Genomic DNA, 23,165 nt, shown 5'->3' on the forward strand with positions numbered 1-23,165 from the left:
AGACTTTTTGTCATATGGTAATGTGATGTCATTAAAACGCAATTAGTTGATTTATTTAGTCTTTTTTCTCTTTTGGATGTTAATGTTGGTGTCATTTCGCCTTTTGTTTGTACATGCAAGATAAAAAGTCAAATTAAATTAAATCAAATCAAAAGTTGCTGAGCTTTCAGCACAATATGCAGAGTAGCCTGTATTATACGTAAGTGTGATATTATTCCAACCAATCTGCACACAGTGTTTACTTGGAGGCCCTCTCTTTCTCTCTCTCTCTTTCTCTGGTCTCATGGGAGCAGGGGTGAGAGGGAGGCAGGGAGCAGCACCTGCCGCCTTCGTGCTTCTCCTCCGGGCAGCCGAGCGCCAACAACAAAAGGAGATGCAAACTGCCGCCGCTCCATCTGACGATGAAGATGTTGCGTCAAGCTCACCGAGACACCGAGAAATACCGGATGTTTGTCGGGTTGGCCTTCAAAATAAAACGTGCTGCTATTACCTCATTTTGATTTACAGCACAGGACGCCTTGTGTCCAGCCATAGCTATACATGAAGATAAGAATATTTTGATTGTTTGATTGATGGATTATGAGGTTGACAGATGCAATGCCAACTTTTTTTTTTATTTAGAGAAACTTGCAGAGAAATGAAACATGGTGGACAGAGGGGCGTCAGTGAGAAAAAACATTTTTTTAAAGAAAATAAAACATTTTAGGCCTGCTCATCATGAAAATAATTCTGCGTTGACAAGTATAAGCTATATATTTAAAACATATTTAAAAACTGCATATTACAAAAGTGCCCCACTGACATTCCTCCTTAAAGCTGCAGAAATCCACTTTTGACCACTAGTGGACAACAAACTTCAAATTAAAATGACCACAGCATTGGAGTTGTGTTTCTGAACATCCAACACATATAAGGCTATTAGCTCTCTTTTTAACTGTGGTTCGATCTAAACATGTCTTACGTGTTAGATTTTCAACTTTCTTCACCAGCTGAAAGTCAGAAATCAGCCTTTTCACAGCAGACATTTTGACCTTTCATAACATTAATGATAATATTAATGATAGCTCAGTTACACTTTCAAGTGTCCATGGAAGCAATACTGGTGAACCATCATGCACTATATCAGGGTCATTTTATCATTAAATGTATTAACTAAATCTAGTTAAAATAAATTTTAAAATGCAAACATACTGATGAATGTACCTTTGAAGAGGCATGCTAATTTGCTTGAATGACATCAAAGCCCTGACTTCATGTCTAAAATTATATGAGGGAAACGTTTAATTTTGCAATAATGAGACCGGAAGTACTTTTATAGTATTTTCGCTTGCTTGACACTGGTGAAAGGAGACCAGAAGGTGATCGAAAGAAAGGAGGGATGCAGTAGAGAGGAAGAAACTAGAGAGACCAAGAGGGAGGGGGAGACAGAGAGAGAGAGAGAGAGAGAGAGAGAGAGAGAGAGAGAGAGAGAGAGAGAGAGAAGCTGACTCGTCCTTGAATGCGGTTCGACAAAAATCTCACAGTAGAGGAGAGAGAGAGAGAACAGAGGACACAGAGAAGGAGGGAGGACAGTAAGAGAGCTGAGTGAAACCAGTCCGGGGTCTCTTCTACCATCTGAAACACGGTGTTAGTTTCACCGACGTAGCGAGTAGCATCAGCTCGCTTCCTGCGCATCCTCCGCGGCCCCGCATCACTGCTGCCCGGGGAGAAGACTGCCCGCATCTCACAGTCAGGTAGGTAAATATGCCCCCTAGTAGACCCTTTCAAATAGATTCCCTCCACTCTTTTGTATCGCTTAATGAAAGGTGAAAAACAGACCAGCAGATGCAGGTTTTCGGGATGTTGTTGAAAGCTGGTGTCGGCTGTTTCACCGGGCTACACAGTATGAATGGGTTTACCTCTTATTTGTAATTTTTTTGACGCAATTAGCAGAAGTGTATGATTACCTCGGATAGACCCACAGGACCGACGGTTAACGTGCTTTCCCTCCCATGTAAGGTGGTGAATCTACGCCAAACTTCATTCAAAATCTGGCAATTTAATGTCCGCTTGCATTTCAGCAAACGTAGCTTACACACCCCATGACGTGACTTCAGACTTTAGGTGTAGCCTGTCTTCGGTGTAAACATGTAGCTTTGACTTTAATCCAGTTTCAACCGGGAAGGTCTTTAATTCCTTTAGGTGTGCATATTAAACACTTTGAGTATTTGCGAGCAGTGGTGATTGAACGGGCGTTTTATTGAATTAGGTAAGGTTCTGCTTTCTGAATATATCCAACACACCTCATGAACTATTTCCACGTTGAATTATAATGTTCTAAATGTGTGCTATGCGTTTATTATTATTATTATTATTATTATTATTATTATTATTATTATTATAAGCTAATTCCCCTATTCTCAACAGTTTGGGACTACATCCATACAAGATGCTTTTAAGCTGTGCGTGCAGGCTGTGTTGTAGTCAGTCTGTAGCTTCTGAACTCAGAGGGAGGCTCAGATTTATCATTGCGATTTATACTGAGGCTCATTTGGGGTATTGAACCAGTTTAAAGGGGGTTCAGCGTTGTCCCCAGCAGGTCAGTGAGGATGTTTCTAGAGATTCTGGACAGGTGGAGCAAAATTACTAGTCTTTACTTTCTCTACGTCCATTCAGTATAGATACAAAGATGTAGAGTCTGACTAGGTGACCTGGTGACATTACTTCTTTCTCAGCTCTCATGTCTAAGTCAGAGAAGGGAATTTTACTTTTTCAATACTTGGATATAACGTATCTACACTGAGGTAATGCTGTGATAAATATCACTGTTATCATTTTGTACCCATCACCCATCCCATCAATAACTATTGTAATCACAAGGCTCATGTTCTCAACTATTGTCATCCACTTATAGATGGCTATATTCACTGCAATCATAATAAATTCCACTCACATGAACACTTAAGACTAAATGGGGTCTTATGTGAGTCTGTCTGGAGTTCTAACACATGAAAAGGTTTGAGCTAAAGGGTCTGTTCATCACGTCTTGTTCAGTAATCACATAATGATTTTGGTGCTGATGCTGTGGTAATGAAGGTTGTGTGCTGTCTTTTTTCTTCCTACTTATAAAATACTATGCTGTACTACACACTTATACATACTTACTTATGCTAATAATTCAATAATTGCATACTACTAATTCTTTCCTAAAACACTCCTCTATTGGGTCGTATATTGTAATTCATAATAGTATATTTCCAGCATCACACCTTTGGTATTTTTAAAAAATAAAAAAAAATTCTTATGTGCTCTTCTAATAGTGTAAAAGTGTAAAAAAAATACAAATGAAACATTAAATTTAGTTGTATTATATTTGAATCAGATTGATATTCGTGGTCTTTTTTTTTAATATGATGGTTATGGTAATATTATAAATGGTGGATGATATGTGCACCAGCTGGAGAAATCTGTCATGTTATGTTAAGATTCTCCTCACAAAAGCAACTTGAGCCGGTGAACATCCGAGGGTCCACGTAACTCTTATCAGTTCAGTTTTCCATATAAAAATGAAAAATAGCAAATTTGAAAATTTAATTCAATTTTGTAAAACTGTATTTTTAGTTTGTCAGATCAATTTATAATTAAGATTTTGGAGTCATTCTTCTTAATTCCTATTTGTGGAATAAAGTTTTTATTCTTATTTGTGTCTTGGGCTGCCTGAGATGATGGGGTCTAAGCACCTGACTCAACTTACGTCTGATTGGCTGGCGGGGGGGGGGCTTGTCACGCCTGCATACAAGGATTACATCTGGTCATCTGGGCTTCATTTCCCCAAATCATCTGCAGGCTAAAATGATCTCAGTCTCATGGAGTTCCAATGGGACTATGATGGTCTCAGCCTGAAGATTCTTTTAGGACATGGGAGTTTGATCTCTAACCACACTCTGAAGACCTACCTTACTAGTAACACTGACCAAGAAAGTGAGATTATCACTCATACACTTTTGTGTAAACTGGATGCTATTAAGTTTGCTATGCTATTAAGCTGCTGCTTTTGAACTAGGCTCAGTACAGGATGAAAGAAAAGGCATGGAGACTGGAGGCATCATTCCATTTTTGTGGGGCATAAACCTGTAGAAAATCAAAGGCTGTGTGTGCCTAAAACTGTAGTTTCACCCGAGAACATTCAGACAAATCAGACATTTGGTATGAATTGTCTTACAGAGGCTGTAGCAACTGTTTTCAGTAACTGCTTCAAGAAAAGAACTATAAAGGACAGAGGATGGGTCACTTATGCAGCGATGTGTATGGTTATTGGCTAAATGATGGACAAACTTGTACTGAAACATGTTTATAAAGATGGATGTAAATGCTGAGTGTTTGTTGCAGAGGAGAGCTGAAGGAATGTCCTGAGTTGAGATGAGAGGATCTGCAGGCAGCAGGATGACCACAGCATCACCACAGGATGCACAAGAGGGAAAAGAGGGGTTTTAATTGAACAGCTCAGATCATACATTACTAAGCTGCTGGAGCATCTACACAGACACATTTAAACATGTGTAGCACCTATTCCTCTTGACTCTCAGTATGCATTCATCTGGGCTGAGGAGAGAACTTCTCAGCTCATCAACTTTACAGTGATAGTCTACCTTCTACAGTCTGACTTTGTTTTTTATTTCAATACGTGCAATGGCATCTGCAAGTGTTTCTGAAGCATGGACACACCTCATAACAAGGCTACCATTAGCTACATAGGCTAGCCTATTTAGCTTTTTCATCAAAGACAATGTGGGAAAATCACTGTATATGACTCTCAAGCTGTATGCCGTATATTTATATATAAACACAGTCCTTGTGAGTTGGTGCCTCTGCCAGACTCACCTATAACAGAGGGATCTGGGTGCGGCCATGACCTGGTGTAGTCCTTCAATGCAGGCTTGACAATAGGCGAGACAAGCAGCCCCTGCCAGCCAATCAGACGTAAGTTGAGATGGGCACTCAGACCTTGCCCTTTCAGGCAGCCTAAGATACAAATAATATAAAAAAATTTCTGTTTTTCATTGTTCCATTTTTCTATTGAAAGTTCCACAAATAGAAAATTAGAAAAACAACTCAAAAATCTTAATAATACATTCATCTGACAAACTAAAAATATCATTTGAGGAAATTTAATTCAATTTTCTATATTTCATTTTTCAACTTGCCATACTGTTCTCGCTGCCAGCCTGAACTGAGGCGTAACAGCAGGGTACATCTCCAGATCAGTGTTCTTCTCTCAGTATGTTAACTGCCCATTTTGTTGCCTTTTTTGTATGAATCTCATCCTTCTCTTCCTCTATCAGTTTAAGCTCATCAGGTTTCACTTCCTTGTGCCGTTTTTCACTTGATTTCTTTCTTTTCGTCTCCATTTCTTTTTCCTTTGCTGCGTCTTATTCTTCAAAACTTCATAACAAGTAGGCTTTGACAGCTGTGCTCTTTAATGTTGCTATGGTTACAGGTAGGGTAGCGGATGAATTTAGAAGAGAGATTAAACTTGAGCTGAACTACGTGTGCAATACACGGTTTTAATGCACACCTGCCAGCCAATCAGAAAAGAGTATTCACCCGGACCATGGTATAAAGTGTGATAATGCACAGCTTCTGCTTGACTTCGTATGCATCACTTTGGCTGTTGGATACTGTCAGATCTGGGTTTATATTTGTGCATCTTGCTTGTGATTGCTGGCAGTAAGTTACACTGTATTTTACTTGCTTTTAAACTAATCGTTACCTTTAATAAACTGTGCTACAGGCTGTCATAAAGAAAATGATTTGTCCAGGTCAGGCTCAAAGGAAAATTCTTTTTATGCTATTTTTATGTGATTTAGATCCACACACTATATAGCTTCCTATAAAACCGCTCCTTTAATCCACATTTCCTTATGGCATCCCCTCTATGTACATGAAGCTAACCTGAACTGAGTGATTCAGAGTTTCCAGTGAACGACAAATGAGACATCAGATACTCATTTTGCAGCAGCTGACTTGTCAGTGACTTGGCAGAACCTGCACGCTGTATTCACTGTTAAAAACAGAGCAAAGATACTAAGCTGGAGGAGACGTGTAAAGAGATCTGATGAGCTCAGAAGTGTAACGCAGACTTTAGCAGAAGGTATGTTAATGTGACACGATATACTCTACAGTAGAGGCACTCGTACAACTGCAGGATGTTGTTACTGCCTGCTATATATAATAAGCCTGTTCTTATTGTAAGTAAAGAAACCTCAAATGACATAAACTAGCAAAATACTGGCTATTTTTACACACAAGCAAATAGCCTAGTGGGAAGAACAAAGCACAACAATGTTTTTCATATTCTCTATGGTCTCCCACATAGGAAATGGATTCTTGTATAAAAGTATTTTACTGCAAAAGTGGTTCAATTGACAGATATTGTGACTTATCTCATAAATAAAAGAAGTGCAAAATAAAGCCAGTCTGAATGGAGATGATACACTTGATCTCATGTCATTTCATAACGCAAGCTCTGGTTGAGCCCAAATTTAGTGACAGTGGGCAGGGGGTCCCTCCACATGTTAGGACTGATACAACCTTTATTTTTAGGAGTTTCTTCCAACTCTGAGCTACTTTTAGTCTCAGGATGTTTTGTATATATATACGGCTCCAGAGCAGGTAAATAACAGCAATGAATGTTGAGAAGTCCATCACACTGAGCTAAAGTCACAGAGACTGATAAAATGTTTGCTAATGAGCGTACAGAAGCCGGAGACAGCTGTGGTAGCCGGTCATTCTGTAGACCCATTATCTCTGGATTATGATTAGATTATATTGTTATTCACAACTTAATTATCACATTGTAACAAATAGTGTTCAGAATGGTAACATAAACCTACATCCTTCTCTGATTTTTACTGTGTGCTCTTTTAGACGCCTCTTTCTCCCAAGACTTAGAGGAATATACAACATATATACATACATATACATACAGTACAATATACATTGTAGGACAATGACTTTTGGAAACTTCATATAAGCACCGTTTGTTATCTTGAGATGATGACATAATTAAGTTCTGATAACAGACAATAGTTTGTTATCTTAACCAAGAAGTCATAATGTCAAGACAACAGGCTTGAAAAGAAATATCAGCAACCACAGTGGCGTAGAGCCTCTGTTAGAGTGCTATGTGCTATATGTCTTTCATTCCATAAGTCCCTCATCCCAACATCTATACAGTCTGCTCCTCAGCTGCTCCGCAGCTCTATATCAAGGCTGCTACTGATCCAGCAGTTGAATGGAACAGACTTTTATGCGCCATATGACATGCTTTGAGACGGAGTGAACAGTGAAGCCTTCACTCAAACCTCTCTCACTCATAGAGGATTCATGTCAGTGTGTCCAGCTTGCTCAACAGGGCTTTGTGCTCTAATAAGGGGTGAGACCAGAAAGGTCAATCCCCCCATTTCAGAAAGATATGAGCCCCTGCACCCTTTCATGACTGCTGAACCTCTGAACTGCTCCGAAGTGCCAGAAAGATGTGGAGATATGAAGCTGTTCTGCTCAGAGAAATCACCCTGATATCTGATTCAAGAGTGCACATCAGCACTGGACAAAGACAAAAGACTGCTTCAATTTGAAAATTCCACAGTCAAATGCCACAGCTTTCTTTGCATTTGTTGTATATGCTTTTATATTGCACAGATGGCATAAATCCTTAGACACAAAAACAGCTTTTGGCAGTTCACCATGTTGCTTGGTAGTGTGTTTTGGCCAAATATAGCCCTCTGTAACTTCAATATTCCTAACAGCTGCACTGGACTTCAACAGTTACACAAGAAGAAGTTCATCTCAGAAATGAAGAACAAATGGCAGGTGATGCAAAATAACATTATTCAGTATTTATTCTCAAAGGCATGTAGGTAGAGATGAATGCAGACATGTGGGTCTGCTGCCTGTACAGCAACAGAGTATATGGATATTTATCATTCATGGTTAGTTTTTACACAATTGAGCTTGCCTTTTCAAATTCAAATTTTTATTGTTTATTTTATGTGACATGTCTTGTGTCCAGGCAGCATGGTGGTGCAAGAGGGTTCTGGGTTCAAACCCCACAGGCCCATCAGGCTTTGCATGTTCTCCCCATACCTGCGTGGCTTTTCTCCGGTTAATTGGTGACTCTAAATTGCTCGTGAGTGTGAATGGTTGTCTGAGTCTATACTATATGTTATCCTTGTGATTGACTGGTGACCTGCAGGATGTACGCAGTTTGTCTCCAGCTCACCTGCCACCCTCTAGAGGATAAGCGGTAAGAAAATGGATGGATGTCTTGTGTCTGTCTTGGTTTTTAACATCTTGGGACAAGAGTATTGGAAATAAGTGCTCTCACTTTATCTTCTTTTGTAAATCCATAAAAAAACTAACCTGAGGCAGCAGTCTCACTTTAGTCACGAGGGTCTTCAAGGCTCCTTGTGACAAACATTTCACCATCTGCTCATATCAGTGAGGGGCCACCCAAAATGTATGATAGACCCCAAATTAGGAGTGGGTGATATGGATAAAATCTTCAAATACAATGTATGTAATTTTATAAGGCAATATTTATTTGTATTGACATGTATTACACCTTCAGAAAAATCCAGTGAATGAAATATCTGACAAATGGAGATACTTCATTACAATCATGCATTAATCATAAAAATAGACTATTGCCAGAAAGCATGGCTGTCCATTGATCTACAACTTTACCCACAATGGGCCTAATACAGCCAGAGATATTTAGGGGATAGCTACCATGGTATAAACTGTGCAGCATGCATCCGCTGTGTCTGATCCACACAAAGACACACTGTTAGGCTGTATTCAGACCAAATCTCACCTGATTTGGTCTGAATGTGATGAAAATGTCAGTCCTCCCATTCATTTGAATGGGGGTAGTGTGTTTCATCTGTGGGCATTTTAGCCGCAGCGGAGTCAACTTTTGGAGAAACGCAACCCAAAGTCACTGCAGCTGAAGGCTGCTGTGGCCAATCACAGCTGGTTATCAGACTGATCGGAGCTGTATAACTCTACCACGAGGGAGTTCAAAGACGTTACTAGGAGGAGGGGAGGACATTTCTTTTGGTTTGATAATGTGAAAAGTAAAGTCAGACTTTGCTGTTGGCTTCATGACTCTTTTTTAAAAAAAGGAAAGAGAGATATAGCAGCGGTGGTCAAGTGAGCTAAAGAGTGAATGAAGAGAGGGAGCGCTGGTAGCGAGAAAGCTGGTGAATCATCATTAAAACCTTATTTTCTGGTTGTTTCACAGCAGTTATGTTCTAGAGCACAAACACACCCACACCCCCCTCGCACACCTCCGCTCAACCCTGCAGCAGTGCACCACACCACCTGATTTAGTCTTCCATCTTTACTGAAAACATTAATACTTGCACCAAATTTTGCATGGCTGGTGTATCGAAATGTGTTTGTATTTTTAGTCCTGCATGAAAGTACTTTCCCACTATACATACGGTACCCTCTTCTATATCTGTATCTTACTGATGCAACGTGCTGTATATGTAAAGTATATTTTAAATACTGGCTTAATTAGCATGTTTTTAAGGATTAATTCCCATATGACCAATTCAAGTTTCATGACTTCTGAGATGGAATTTGTGTAGCTATTCTAAATTTAATCGGGATTTGGACTATGTATTAATATAAAACTTCAATGAGAATTTAGGTTGGTAAGACATTTAAAATGTTGATAACTGGACAAATTCACTTATGATTCAGCCCTTGTAGGAAATCAGCTGAAAGAGAATCAGGGGTGATTAGTTGAGGAAAAGTTGACATCCCCAAAAACTTAATTCAGTTCCATCATAAAATTACCTTTAAATAACCTCCCTAAAAATCCCTCAGAAAGAGTGGAGTGTGGATGTAAAGAGCGTACATTATTATAAGACAGCTGTCGTCGTCTGCTCGCCGTTTGGATTTGATGAATATTTTATTGTCTGATTGCTTTATCTGACGTTTCTTTTCTCTATCCGTGTGCCTGTGTTTTCCTCAACCACACACACTCTGTCTTGTATACAGTATATCTATGGCCATTTTGACTTCTTGCCCTGGTACATTTACTACCTGTTTGAACTCTAAACATCTGCTGTTAAACTGGGCTTCAGCCTGAAACAAGAGCCTGCTGGGATACAGAGCTCCAAAACCCTCATTTACACAAGATGGAGTGTATTGCATGGTCATTCTTCAACTTCTTCATGTCTGATTCCACGCAGAGAAACGCAACAAACAAAGGGCATCGAAACACTGGCAAACGGATGCATTTGCACTGGGAGACACACATTTGCACACAAACGGTTGCTTGAGGTTTACATAACTGAAATGTCTGTTTTCATCGATAAAATATTAGAAGCAAAAAAGTGTCAGCTCGTTAAACAAACTCCACTGCATGTTCAAAAACATATCTGTAATCCCTTTAAGACCCTTTGATCCTACTGGCACAAAATACATTCACCCTATCGGGAATATGCTTAATTAGAATTTTGTGTCTCAGTTCTTTGACCAAACATGGCAGATGACAAAATAAATTACTGTCATTCTTTGTAGTTTTGTATTGTCAGAATAGAGGAGACTACAGTAAGGTTAATAAATAAGCCACTGTTTTACTTATATTTATTTTTGAACTCCTAGTCTGAACAGATTGTGGTGCACAGCAGGTCACATACACTTAGTGCTGGAGTTTACATGACCACATCAGCAATGTCCAGACAGGAGTCTGAATTCTACTGCCACCATCACCTGATTGGAGCAGAATGAAACCTGTTAGTCACACACTTTATCACACAGAGTTTTTATTAAAGGAATATCTGTGTATCCAGAAATGAATGCAGTGTGCACAGGCAGTGATTGTGTATATATATTTTTGAAATATTTTAGTTTTGAATGGTATATTAAAACTCATGTCATGCAGGTGTGTGTGTGTGTGAGTGTGTGTATATCTCTTCGTCTGAGGGGCTTGCTAGAAGGCTCCTGGTGTCTGGGAAGTGTTGAGGCTGTAGATAGAAACCTTCCAACAGCCTGAGTCCAAATTAAAACTCAGTGAAGCGCTGTGCAGGAGAACATGCAGCAGACTGCTAATAGCAGGACAGCAGCACGGAGCCATCACACTGATAATGTCAGGTAAGCTGCAGCTGCACCGCTAACCCACTGAGAATACAAGTGCAGTGCCATCGTCCTCATTATAGACAACTGTATGATATAGCTAAGGATTCCTAGCTAATGTGTTACAATGCTCAGGTGATCCTTGCTTGGAGGAATTGGCCTGATGCCCCCCCCCCCCATCTCCCAACAAAGAACTTAATATAGTACCATACATAATGCACACTTCCCCTTAGTTTTAGTTTCAGTGTTCACTGTCAAAAATGTCGTAAATTCTCCAACTGAGAAGCACAATCTGAAAGAGGTTCACATTACTTCCTGTACACATTAAAAGCCACCAGCTGGAAGGGCATAATCACTGGCTTTGGTAGGCTTTTAATGTGAAATGTCTGCAGGAAGTGTTGAGTTTGATTGACAGTTTAACATCAATCAAAAAAACCGAAGTGATTGGAATTGATCACTAAATGAAAACTGTGTTGTTCTGACTGAATTAGTGCTGTAAAATGTACATTATGCTTAATTTACAGAGCTATTTTAGTAGGCTACAATAACTTTTTACTCGTCCTTTATTAGTAACCTGCCTTTACTTGTTCGTTCCAGCCACGTCTATGTTTATTATATGAATACCAGGTCAGGTTTTTCCATAATCTAGGGAAAACACTGGATTACATTATTGGACACATCTGAAATTCCAAAAGTACAAATGTTAAGCATTATAATAAATAGGGTTGAATAGAATCTACAGGGTAAAGAACATCAGTCTCTTTTTTTGAAAGCGAGGGATGGGGCCCATTTTTTAGCAGCATGGTAGGAGCCCTTTAACACAACAGCTGTTGTATGAAGGGGATTTTACGTTTTTACATATGGCTTTTCTAATCAATTAGAATAGGGAGAGGTAGTAATTACAATCTCCCTCCTGTGAATTTCCCTCTATCAGCTTTGAATGAAAGGTGGCTTTAGAAACATATAGTACTTCTGACTCAAGCTCTGGCTACTTTTACCTTGACACTAATGCCCCTGTAATATTTATGATACTGAAGCATTCAATATTTAAGTATAAGCCGAATGTGAAGAGGATGCAAACATGAAATCCTGTTTACAATAACCTGCTGAGGCTGAGAAACCTTGGATAAGGTAGCAGGGATATTCCTGACTTATCTGGGATTTAAATGTAGACACATAATCCTCTGTACTTTCCCCAAGCTTTCCAAAACCTAATTTTACATTGTGTCATCAGTAGGAAGGTATTTGCCTTCAAAACTCCACATTCTGTAACTTTTGGATGATGTTAAATTTAAACAGTCTCTTTGTATCAGCTGAACTAGCTGCAGCCCACTGATATAAAGGATCGTGTGAATGAATATGGTGAATGAATATAGAGGAAACACTGAAAAGTGTCTGACAACATTATGGAAAGGACAATACAGAAAAATAAAAATAAATCTCGCAAGAGTTGAGTTGTCAAAATGTGCTAAATATTCAGCCATGACAGAGTTAGAGAGAGGAGCGTCAGGAGGAGTTTGTTGTGTTAGAGTACAGAAAGTGTAGCTTAGTGTTATCTAAAAGATTTTCAAAGTCATGGCTGAATATTTAGCTGATTTCTGATTATCTATATAAGGTTTACCTGTATTCACAATGTAGGACAGGACTCACACACTGCTGGTGTGAAGTATTGAGCAGATTTGTCATGTTGTACCTTTCTGGGAACATTATCTAACTTCATCATTTCATTCAATGATAAACTATATGGTATCTGTCACAGTGCAATTTTCACTGCACACTAACAACAACAAAGTGAAACATCTTCTGTCATCTGTGTCATGTTTCACCTGTGGAATGTAACAGAGTAGAGCCTGAACTGGAGGCTCATACCAATATTGGTATTTTTGAGTTTTTTAAAAATATGCTAACAACATATTAACCAATATCCATTCTTTAACAAAAACATAACATGAAAAAAACTTATATAAGGATGCCTTAAATTTGGTTACTTGGTTATTGCGATAAGTACTGAATAGGACATTTTACAGTTCAAAAATAAACTTGTCAGTGCTCTCTGATGGACAAACTATGTAATATCTGCTTTTTTCCTAAATTTGGCCAAACATATCTTTGACATTTCCATACTGCACTAACAACATATACACCAATATCCATTTATCTATAAGCTGAAAACAGCTGATAATATTGGCACGGCTGATGGATCTGTTGCGATTTATTACAGATTTCAGGTTTAACAACATAAGCTGGGAGAGTTTAGGATAAAGTAGAATATGAGAAAAATATTCTATATAAAAATGAGTCACATTTCACATTTTCCACTAGAGTGGCATCAGTGCAACATATCGTATACTCAAGGTTATCAGGTGTTCACTGAAATCAAAATGCAGTTTCAGAATCCTGACACGTCTCGGTTTACCACAGGGTAAACGTAATATGAGCGCGGGCATGGAGACAATTCAGTCCTGGGGGAATAAAATAACTTAAATCCATTTTTATCCTTTTCAGTCCTTTGACTAAAGTCATAGCAGCATGTCAGCAGAAATAGTCTGTCTCTATGCTGTCTGATCTCTTCTGAGAATCACAAAGTGATGCTGGATCATGTGGGGAAAATTTATTTCCAGCAAGAGTGCAGCTTGACTCAGTGCTATCAACACAATGTGTGTGCTGTCATGTTGAATGTCTGTACGTCTGCATGTCACTTTCATCAGCTGTTCACAGTACTTGCTCTTCACTGACTCTCTTTCTTAGTACTTTACATCTCTTTAGTGTCATGCTGCCTGTCTTTAATTCCCTTGCTGCTGATCAAACTGACTTCACCTCTGACTCCTACTTGACTTTTCTATGTACTCTGGTGGCATAATGTATCTGCTCCATGAAGCAATATCTTTTCACCAAACTTTATAAAACTACATACTAGGGATGTGCAGAGATCCCAGTATTTGTATTTGTATCTGTATTTGTATTTGTTGAGGCAGCAAAATTATTTGTATCTATATTTGTATTCGGATAAAAGTGGAAAGAGGCTTAAAAATCCTGTTTTTGTTTTTATGACACTTTAAATTTTAGAAAATTAAAGTGTTACAATAAGTGTTCATGAATAAACTACCTTACAAAGGAGGTCCCCACATCAGGTCTTGAACTGGAGTCTCCCAGATCATAGACGACTGCGCTGACTACTGAGCTAAAACTTTACTCATCACCTTCTGCAGACAGACCTCTACCGATTTATACACATAACACAGAGACAGCACACTGTGTAATGTGTACGGAGGTACTTCAAAGGCAATTATTGCTTTGCACTTTTCATTTATTGCCTATCTTTTACAACCTAACTTTGTGGAGTATATACTATAGTATCAGTATAGAACCTCAATACATACACTCAAAACAATGATATGAAGTACTTCAAACATAAACAGCTGTAGGTCATTTACAGGCAACCACCCACTATCAAGGTACAGTAGGTGTAAATTAGCTAACTTTTTAGAACCATGACAGTAAACTCACATATAGAACTGGGTCTCTTATTTCACATTTCCCCCAGGCTCAGCTCACCTCGTCCTCACATACTTTCAGTTATTTCAGCATTTTTATTTTTTACACTCACAGTTCATGTTTTAAATTAAGACAAATCTGTGATATAATCTTAAAGCTGCAATTTAGGTTCTTAGCATTTGCTGTTTGTGCAACCACACATACAGAGGGGCTGTCGCCTCACCAAGCACCAATACTGTCTGACCTGAAATCTTTAATAACTCTACTTTAGGTAAATATAGCCGCCTACGCCCTGGGAACCAGGCACTGAGCCATTCCACACAGGCTGCTGGGCGAGACTGAGGCAAAACAGCACAGTACCAACATGAGTCTGTGCAGGTTTTTGTTTGACAGCTTTCACAGTTTAGACCGTCTGTACAGAGAACATCCATAAAACAGAGAGATGAACATCGACCTACTGCTATGTCTACCAATCCTCTGAAAACTGTTTTAGGTGTTTCACAAGGCTTTGCTCTAAGTCTCACTTTTCATACCATGGCTTTTGTCACAAATTGGACACAGCCAGAAAATCTCAGCCGCGTTTTTCTCACCTCATAATTCAAAGGGATGTAATTTTAAGACTACCCTTGACTCAGGACTATCCATAGACTCTCTCTGTCTTGAGAGACCTCCAGGGTACTTGCCCTGAGAGTAGAGGAGAAAGGAGAAACATGATAGCTTATCAACTTTGTGAAGGCAAATCGCCAGTTATCTTTTCCAGTTTCTACACAGTTTCACATAATCATTAATTCCAGCTTCTCAAATGTGAGAACTTGATGCTTTTCTTCATCATACATCATAGTAAACGGAATATTTTTTGGTTTTGGACTGAACATATCAGCTGCTGTTCTGTATGAGGTGAGACTCACTGGGAATCACTACACACTTTCCAAAATCAGCTCCTCCTGATCATAGATAGGGAATGTCATCCACGAGTGCCCACTTTTTAAACTTTTTGATTTTAAACGTTGATTGCACTTTTGAGTATCTGAAGAGAACTGTGTTTTCCTGTCTGCTGAGTCTGTTCTCCAGAGGAATCAGTCCAGTGAACAATAACAGTCAGGCAGCCACAACAAAGCACTTACCTTCAGTTCATGTCAGTGACTTCTAAATCATAGCGTCTTGAAGCAGCAGCCTCTCGTGCTCTGCTGGTCTGCTTGGGCAGACAGAAAGAATAGTAAAAGCTAGGACTGGGCGGCATATTGAATTAATTAGAATGATTTGAATTCTTTATAACACAATGTGTAAAATGTATAAATTCTTACTCAGCTGCTTTGCACATAAAATCTTTAAAAAAATTATTATCAAGCCTAGGGATGGGAATCGAGAACCGGTTCCACTTGAGAACTGGTTCCAAACTGTCCAATCCATTGGGATTGTGTGCCTCTGAGATGATCAGTTCCTCTTATCGATGATATGTGATAATGATGGAAAAAGGTGGAACTCAACTGCGAGGGCAGAGCAGCCTCCAGACTGTCTACAGCGCGCACACACTAGAGTTATCTTTGCTTATCTTGTAATTCATCTCAAAAAAAGGCAGCGGTTGCAAACATGTTTTGATTTAATGACTATATTACTATACTTTACTATAATATAATTACCTTTGGAAGATGAACGTGAAGTATATTGTGAACTTTCTATACCATCACGGCAGAGAGGAGCAGTAACAAACGAGATGAGAGCAGCTGCCAACACTTTAACCATCTCTGAGGTGAGAAAAAGGGAAGAGAATAGAAAATAAGAAGAGAATCACTCAGTGCTCAGTCTGTTACACCTCAAAAACCCTGTTCAGCATCTTGTGCAATGATGTCTCTCCCCGGAGGTAATGGTGCAGCAGAGAGGCTGCTCTCCATGACGTTAATAACACAGCGGAGCACTCCGCCTCCCCCTCATTTTGTTATTCTCATATAGGCAGGAGACTGTATGATGATTTCAAATTAATGAATTCATGAATTAATGCAGTTAACTTTGGGCTGTGGACCATTTATCTTATCTACCAGTTATGTTTCCTATATTCATTAGCATGCAAGGTCATTGATAAACAGTGCACATAATGAAACAGGCCTACTTTTTTCCCACCCAGAAAATTGAACAGGAATCCATAAGGGAATCAACAAAGAATCGGACTGATAAACAGAATCAATAATGGCATTGGTATCAATAAACTCTTATCAGTTCAGATCCCTAATGAACCCTGCATTTTGGAGGGGGTAAAACTGATTTCAAATGTGAATCAACCCCAAACTTGGAGGAAAACAAAAAACAAAAAACCCCACCACTCTGGATTCTGTTGTTTTTGGTAATTTTGGAATACAGGTAACTTGAAAGTTTCCTCAGCAAAAACTAAAAATTCACACAGATGTGGCACATGCTCCAAAAATATTTGAGAGCATAAGTGCTATAACTGAGCCATCAATGTCAGAGCTCTTTTCTACATATTGTCAGTCATAGATTATACGGTAGTTCTTTTCCAGTCACTGTGTTGTCTTGTCATGTTGGTTCCTCCATTGGTTCTTTTCTACAGCCTGACTGATACTGGACTTCTGAGACTGATATTAGTATTGATATTTGAGTTTAAAAAATCTGATGATGATGTATTGGCTGATATTCATTTTTTGAAAACATGAGCAATCATTTTGGTGAGGATCCCTTTATTTTGTTTTTTTTGTAACAATTGTCACCAAGATATTTATGGAGTGGTACATTTTACAGCATAAAAAATAAGCAACTATGTAACGGTGACAATGACCCAGTGCCAGAGAAGGCTTTTCCAGCCTTAATCCCATGTTAGAGGTTTGATGTTAATCTACAATATGTGCCCTCACCTATGTGGTTCACTGTGTAAAAGTTATCCACTGAGAAAAAAGGTGGGTATAAATTTAAAATAGGTATTGGTTTCCTTCAAACTAACATGCCCTCTGTTTCTGTGTGTTATAAGAAGTATAGAAGGTAAAACAGAGCAAAGAGCACAGGCAGTCCATCATGCTTGGATAAACTTATTTAGACTATTATATATAAAGAACAATTCTGAAAGGCCAATATATGCCTCACGCATTTTTGTAACCCCAGCTCTCACCTTTCTCTCCGCGTCTCTCCTCTTCTCGCTCCATCTCTCTCGGTCCTGGTTGTGTGCAGTGTACAGATGAGCAGGCACAGACAAACCAATATTACCATGGCTGGTTCTCCACAGGGACCCTGGCGGCGCCAATGCCTGACTCCAGAGGTCACGGTGTCTGGGTAAGGGTCTCAGGAGAGCCCGGGTGCCTCCATATGGAAAGAGCGGGTGGGGAAAGTGATCTATTTTAATGTTGGTTGGTTGGTTGCTGCTGCGTGACACAGATCAGCAGGATCATCACTGGCAGTTAAGTAGTTGAGCAAATCCACTTTAGGACTGTCAACTATAGTTCTTGTGCCCTCTGTACTGCACAGTACCAGTGGAATATTAGTTGTGCTAAAACATTTCTGAGCTTACTCCTCATTTTTTTTGTGCAGCAATACACCAGTAAAGATAAGGATACATATACACAAATCTAAACCAAATGAAAATTCCATTGGAACTGAGATAAACAATAACAGGTCAGGTGTATCTGTATGCAATTGTGAAATAAGAAAAGATGAGAAAGAATTCATTCATTATGGGGAAATTATCCTGTAGCCATAAATTGTGACATTATGTTATTATTTGAGCGGGGAAAATAATTTTTCTCATGATAACAACAAATCCACAGAAACCACCAACTTGTGTATCTTATTATTCAGATTTATTGTGTATTATTGGAGTTTTGACATACATTAAACCACTGCTGAGGATCCAAATCATCACTGTGATTGTTGCCAAATGCCAGTTAAGCATCATTGCAAGAACTCGCTTTGAGCAGAGTGGGAGGTTTATTTATTCTCACTGAATGGATGTGATTACATCCTGGTCCAAATCAGTCCTTAAGACATTTTATCCAATCAATATCTTTGAAGGTCACTGTTATCTTACATGAAAAGGTCTACGTTCTGTATGTCAGTGCCTCCTGGGATTTGATTTGCACCTCTCTTAAATCCTAAAGGAATCATTTTGTCTAAAAGTATGACCACATGTGTGTCATTTTGAGAATTCTGAGTCAGTTTTTGGACCAACTGGATAAATAACGGCCCAGGAGGAGAGCAGGAACAAGGTGGTCTCTTAAGAACTTCAGCGTCCAAGCTGTCCATCCATGACCTTGGGTGCGCTGCTGACCTTATTTCCTCCTGACCGCCTCTCTGGCCTGAGGTCAGCTATAAGTCAGTCCTGTCTGCAGTCAGGACAGGAAGTCAGAGGAGAGGGTGATGGCTACTGAGAGGCACCACTTATATCTGAGGTCAGAAGTCACACATCCGCTGTTTATAGGCTATGACACTTCAAATCTGCTAATAGACACACACACACATACACATACACTGAGGCTGTGTGTCCTTCAACCAGGGAGAAACTAGAACAAGGCTGAGAAGCAGAAAAGAGAAAGTAGAGTTGTGTGTGTGTGTGTGTTTGTGTGTGTTTGGCTTTATGCCTGTTTGTTGTTATTATTAGGGCTGTTTGTTTGCTGGCTGAATTGTGTCTATAGAACTTGAGCATTGAAAGTTGACACTGAGTGCTTGGTCAAGTTCTTGTTTACTTATCCACATATTTCCCCTTTTAAAAAGTTTTACTATGAGTTTACTATGATATAAGACAGAGGAGCAGCAAATCTTCACTTTTGACAAGCTGCAACTAATAAATGTTTTCCCTCTATGCTTTAAAATGACTGAAAAATCAAAATAGTTGCTGATTAATTTTATTTTGATCGACTTAATTGATTCATTTACTTATCTCAGCTGAGGCCAAGTCCAGATTATATTCAGTCTGATTGGGTTGAGTAGGCTCCAGTTGTATCACCACAGGTCTCAGATCCGTGTGTCATATGTCTACTCCAAGTGGATCACAAGAGGAAAGTGTTTTTTATTAAGGTGGACGGAAAGTGCAAACTGTGATATTGTAGAGCATCAAGCTGCTGCCACTCTCTCTATTTGGGTCTGCTCAGGTTGACCCATTTTGGATCCAGTCTAATTATCTTTGTTTCTATCTGAGTTGGGTCTGACTGTCCTTGAGCCCCTTTCAAACCTAAAGGTGAGTCTCTCTCTCTTTAAAAAAAAAAAAAAGTATGCACATGCACATTTATGCACACAAGTTTCAGGTTTTTTTTGGATTGGGTCAACAGAGTTGAAGACCTCTAATTACTGTCAAAGTTCATGTTATGTCCAAGCGGCAACGTCTGGGGCTGTAAAATGAAGCCAATGTGGAAGTGCCAAAAACAGTTCCTGCAGTTCCTTGAATGGCCACTTGAGGCTCTAAAAGCGAGTCAATCCCCATAGACCCCCATGTTAAAATGCCCAACTTTACAGCAGAAATAAACATGTTTACAGCCTGGTACAAAAAACGGTTTTGGTCTCCAAAGCTAATTTCCCCTTCCATGACAACTGTACGGGAGGTGAATTTTCACCCGTTTAAATTTTATTAAGCCGTAAAGTTATGTATAATGAAGGACATGGCTGCTTTGAGTGACAAGTCCACCAGCTGCTAGGTGGCTTGTTTCAGCCATTCGGCCCGCCTCTTTGCACATTTTTGATTGGCTGGGAGTTAGGCAGCGTCACGCACTGCCAAGATGGCGACGGCCGGAGCGACTCACTTTGAGCTTTAAAACCGCTCTTCAGAAACCAACGGGTGACGTCACGGTAACTACATACATATTTTTATACAGTCTATGGTTTTGTCTTGGTAACCATATCGTTTAAAGACTAATTTTTATGATCACTTTGTGTGAGTCCTTTGAAGGTAGAGAGGACAAATAAACCTCTTCTTATTAGTATTTGTCAACCCAGTTCTACACACACGCCATGTCAAGTGACTGTGATTGAGTGCATTCTGTAATGGTACAGTAGTATACTTCTGTGTAAGTGTGCCTAGTGTGTGTGTGTGTGTGTGTGTGTGTGTATTGCACTACAGTAAATGGTTCTCTGTTTAACAAGGCCAGAAGTAGCAAAAGGGTCCCATAGACCCACTATTGTTCCTTAATGATCAGACACACACAGGGAGACCCACACAGATAATAGATGTGTTTCTCTGTGTCCTGATGAAGTCAGCGACAGTGCGCATGAAGTCATCCTGCACTTAGGCGCCACACACCCCCTGTTAGTTAGATGGGAAACTAATAGCACGTCCAGTGTGCAGCAGCCAGCCTGTAGATTTTTATCTTTTCCCCTTGTCAGCTGCCTGGGTGCAGGGCCAGCTGTGGAATCACTGCCTCCTCCAGTTTCATCTTGGTACCTAGACATTGCCAGCTTGTGCGGATATCATCGTTCGTTTTTTTTCCATCCATTGAATGCTACAGTAATTGTGTTTTTCCTTGCATATGGTCAGTCAGTTAATGGCTAACTTGCATAAAGTGGCAGTACATGGTCTAACCTGCTGTACTGATTAGCTGCTCTACATTTTTCATTTCATGTCATTTTTTTGGTACTTTTTTATAGGTGGATCCGAAGAGGAAGCATTTTGTTTTAGGCTGACAATATTGGCTGCAAGACCCAGTGCAGCTTTAAATGCTTTTCTTGTTCATTAGTTTGTAATGACTAATTATAACATTTGTATGTGTTTTAGTGGAAATAGCAATCAGTTAATTACAGTGTAATGATTAGATGATTAAGAGCCTGAGTACAGGAGGAACCCTTAAGATGGAAAGATGGGTGTTGTTCTGAGATGTTGTTGAGGCTCTTTCTTTTATACTTGTACAGATTGTGAAAGCTTTTTTTTTCAGCTCTGAACTCTTCTGACAAGAAGTTGGATCAAACAATCAGCTTATCTGATGCACAGGGCCAAGCCTATGTGACCTACAGACACCCATAAGCCCTTCTGTGTGTGGATCCACAGGGACTGTACATGCGTCTTTGAAGGACTATAATTCTAGCCTTAGAAACTGACAGATTTGAGTTTCTCAAAGTTTTTTCTATGTTCTTCAAAGTTCATACCAAAGTTCTTAGAAACAGTCTTTATGCTAGATGTTAGGGGACCAAGTTATACCGATGTTTAGAGAGGTGTTCAAGGCACATGATCAGGATTTCTGTCTTGCAGAAGTTTAACTATAAGGCATCAGTATGCTTCAAACAAAGTGCTGAAAATGTTTGTAACTCTTTGTACGTCAAGCTTGCCCAGGTAAGAAAGAAGGCAGGATTTGAACTTTTCTCTCAAGTTCTCTTTTGCTTTTTTCACACAACTACTTCTGTCATTTTTTGTGTGAACAACACTATGAATGGCTTCAAGGAGAGATTACAAGTGTGCTCTGTATTCCCCATTTGTACGATAAATTGCATCATACTTTGTATGAAGGCAGGCTTTTCACCATGCCTTCAAGCGTGGCCATTTGAAGCCTTGAGATGTGTTTGGATGACACTTTGTACAAACTAGTTTTGGGGAACCCAGTCTTTCTCATACTATACCATAGGAGTAACATGTGAGATCACTGAGGAAATATACTCTTCGACTGAAACAAAATATCTTCCTATCTGATAAATAATGGAACAGTGTCAAAAATACCAAACCTACTGTTTGAAATGTATGGATCAGAGTGAAAGGCCAGACTAAGTCAAGCAGTGCTGTACTGTTACACATTCTCTCTCCTCAGCATCCATCAATAATACTGACATACACTTGAAGAAGGGTGGCTTAGTGACATGTAACTGGCCAAAACCAAATTGAGACAGAAGAGACTGAACAAAAACTAACCATCAGAATGTGCTTGAAAGGTTCATGTCTGAACAAGAGTGACGTCAGCCCTTATTTGATGAATCTTACTCACAAAGAAGGATGTTAATGTTTCATAAACTGCAACAAATTCACTCAACACAACAGGGATAGAATAGTTTCAAGCTGATAAACAACTTGAAATGGAAATCTAGGGTTTTACTACTTGGCCACATGAATCAAAGTCCCCAAGACAAAGTGGTTGATGGAGCACATCAGTATGCCACTTAGCTTTCTGTGATTGTCATAGCAGCCAGGCTCATACCTTAATACCTTTCCAATATTTCAACAGGTTTAAGGTATATTATGGTATTTGTGTAGGAAAAAAAAAAGAATTACCTTTTAAAAAAGAGTGGGATGCACTGTATCATATTGTAATAGTCTACAGTGCTGTTTAACAGCTGCAGGAAGCGTGCATTGCTGATGGTGCTGCAGCACCTCCTCCTCCAGGTGGCTGAGTTATATTTGTATTGTTGCAAGATTTATTTTTTCTGTTGTACACTCCACCTCTCCCGGTCCCTGTCAACTGCAATATCTTTTTCCTTTTTTAAATGATCACAAGCAGTGCGAGCATTCCAGGTGGTTTTAATACCATAATAATAGTGTCCTGTATTATTAAATCTAAATAAACAGCAGCACTTCAAAAGTGTGGTAATGTCACGAGTGGTGGCTCTGATCCTGCAGCTATGCTGTGTAATAC

General features: G+C 39.4%; 1 protein-coding gene across 2 annotated transcripts in view; it reads left to right on the forward strand.

Annotated features, from left to right (window-relative positions):
* The first annotated feature begins 1,446 nt into the window (after positions 1 to 1,446).
* Positions 1,447 to 23,165, forward strand: part of cntn2 (contactin 2) — a 73,229-nt gene continuing 51,510 nt past the window's right edge. For both annotated transcript variants that reach the window (XM_042406909.1, XM_042406907.1), the window contains exon 1: positions 1,447 to 1,733. The gene's annotated coding sequence lies outside the window, so the exon portion shown is untranslated. The remainder of the gene's footprint in view (positions 1,734 to 23,165) is intronic.

The sequence above is a fragment of the Thunnus maccoyii genome, chromosome 3 (assembly GCF_910596095.1).
Source record: "Thunnus maccoyii chromosome 3, fThuMac1.1, whole genome shotgun sequence".
NCBI classification, from domain to species: Eukaryota; Metazoa; Chordata; class Actinopteri; order Scombriformes; family Scombridae; genus Thunnus; species Thunnus maccoyii.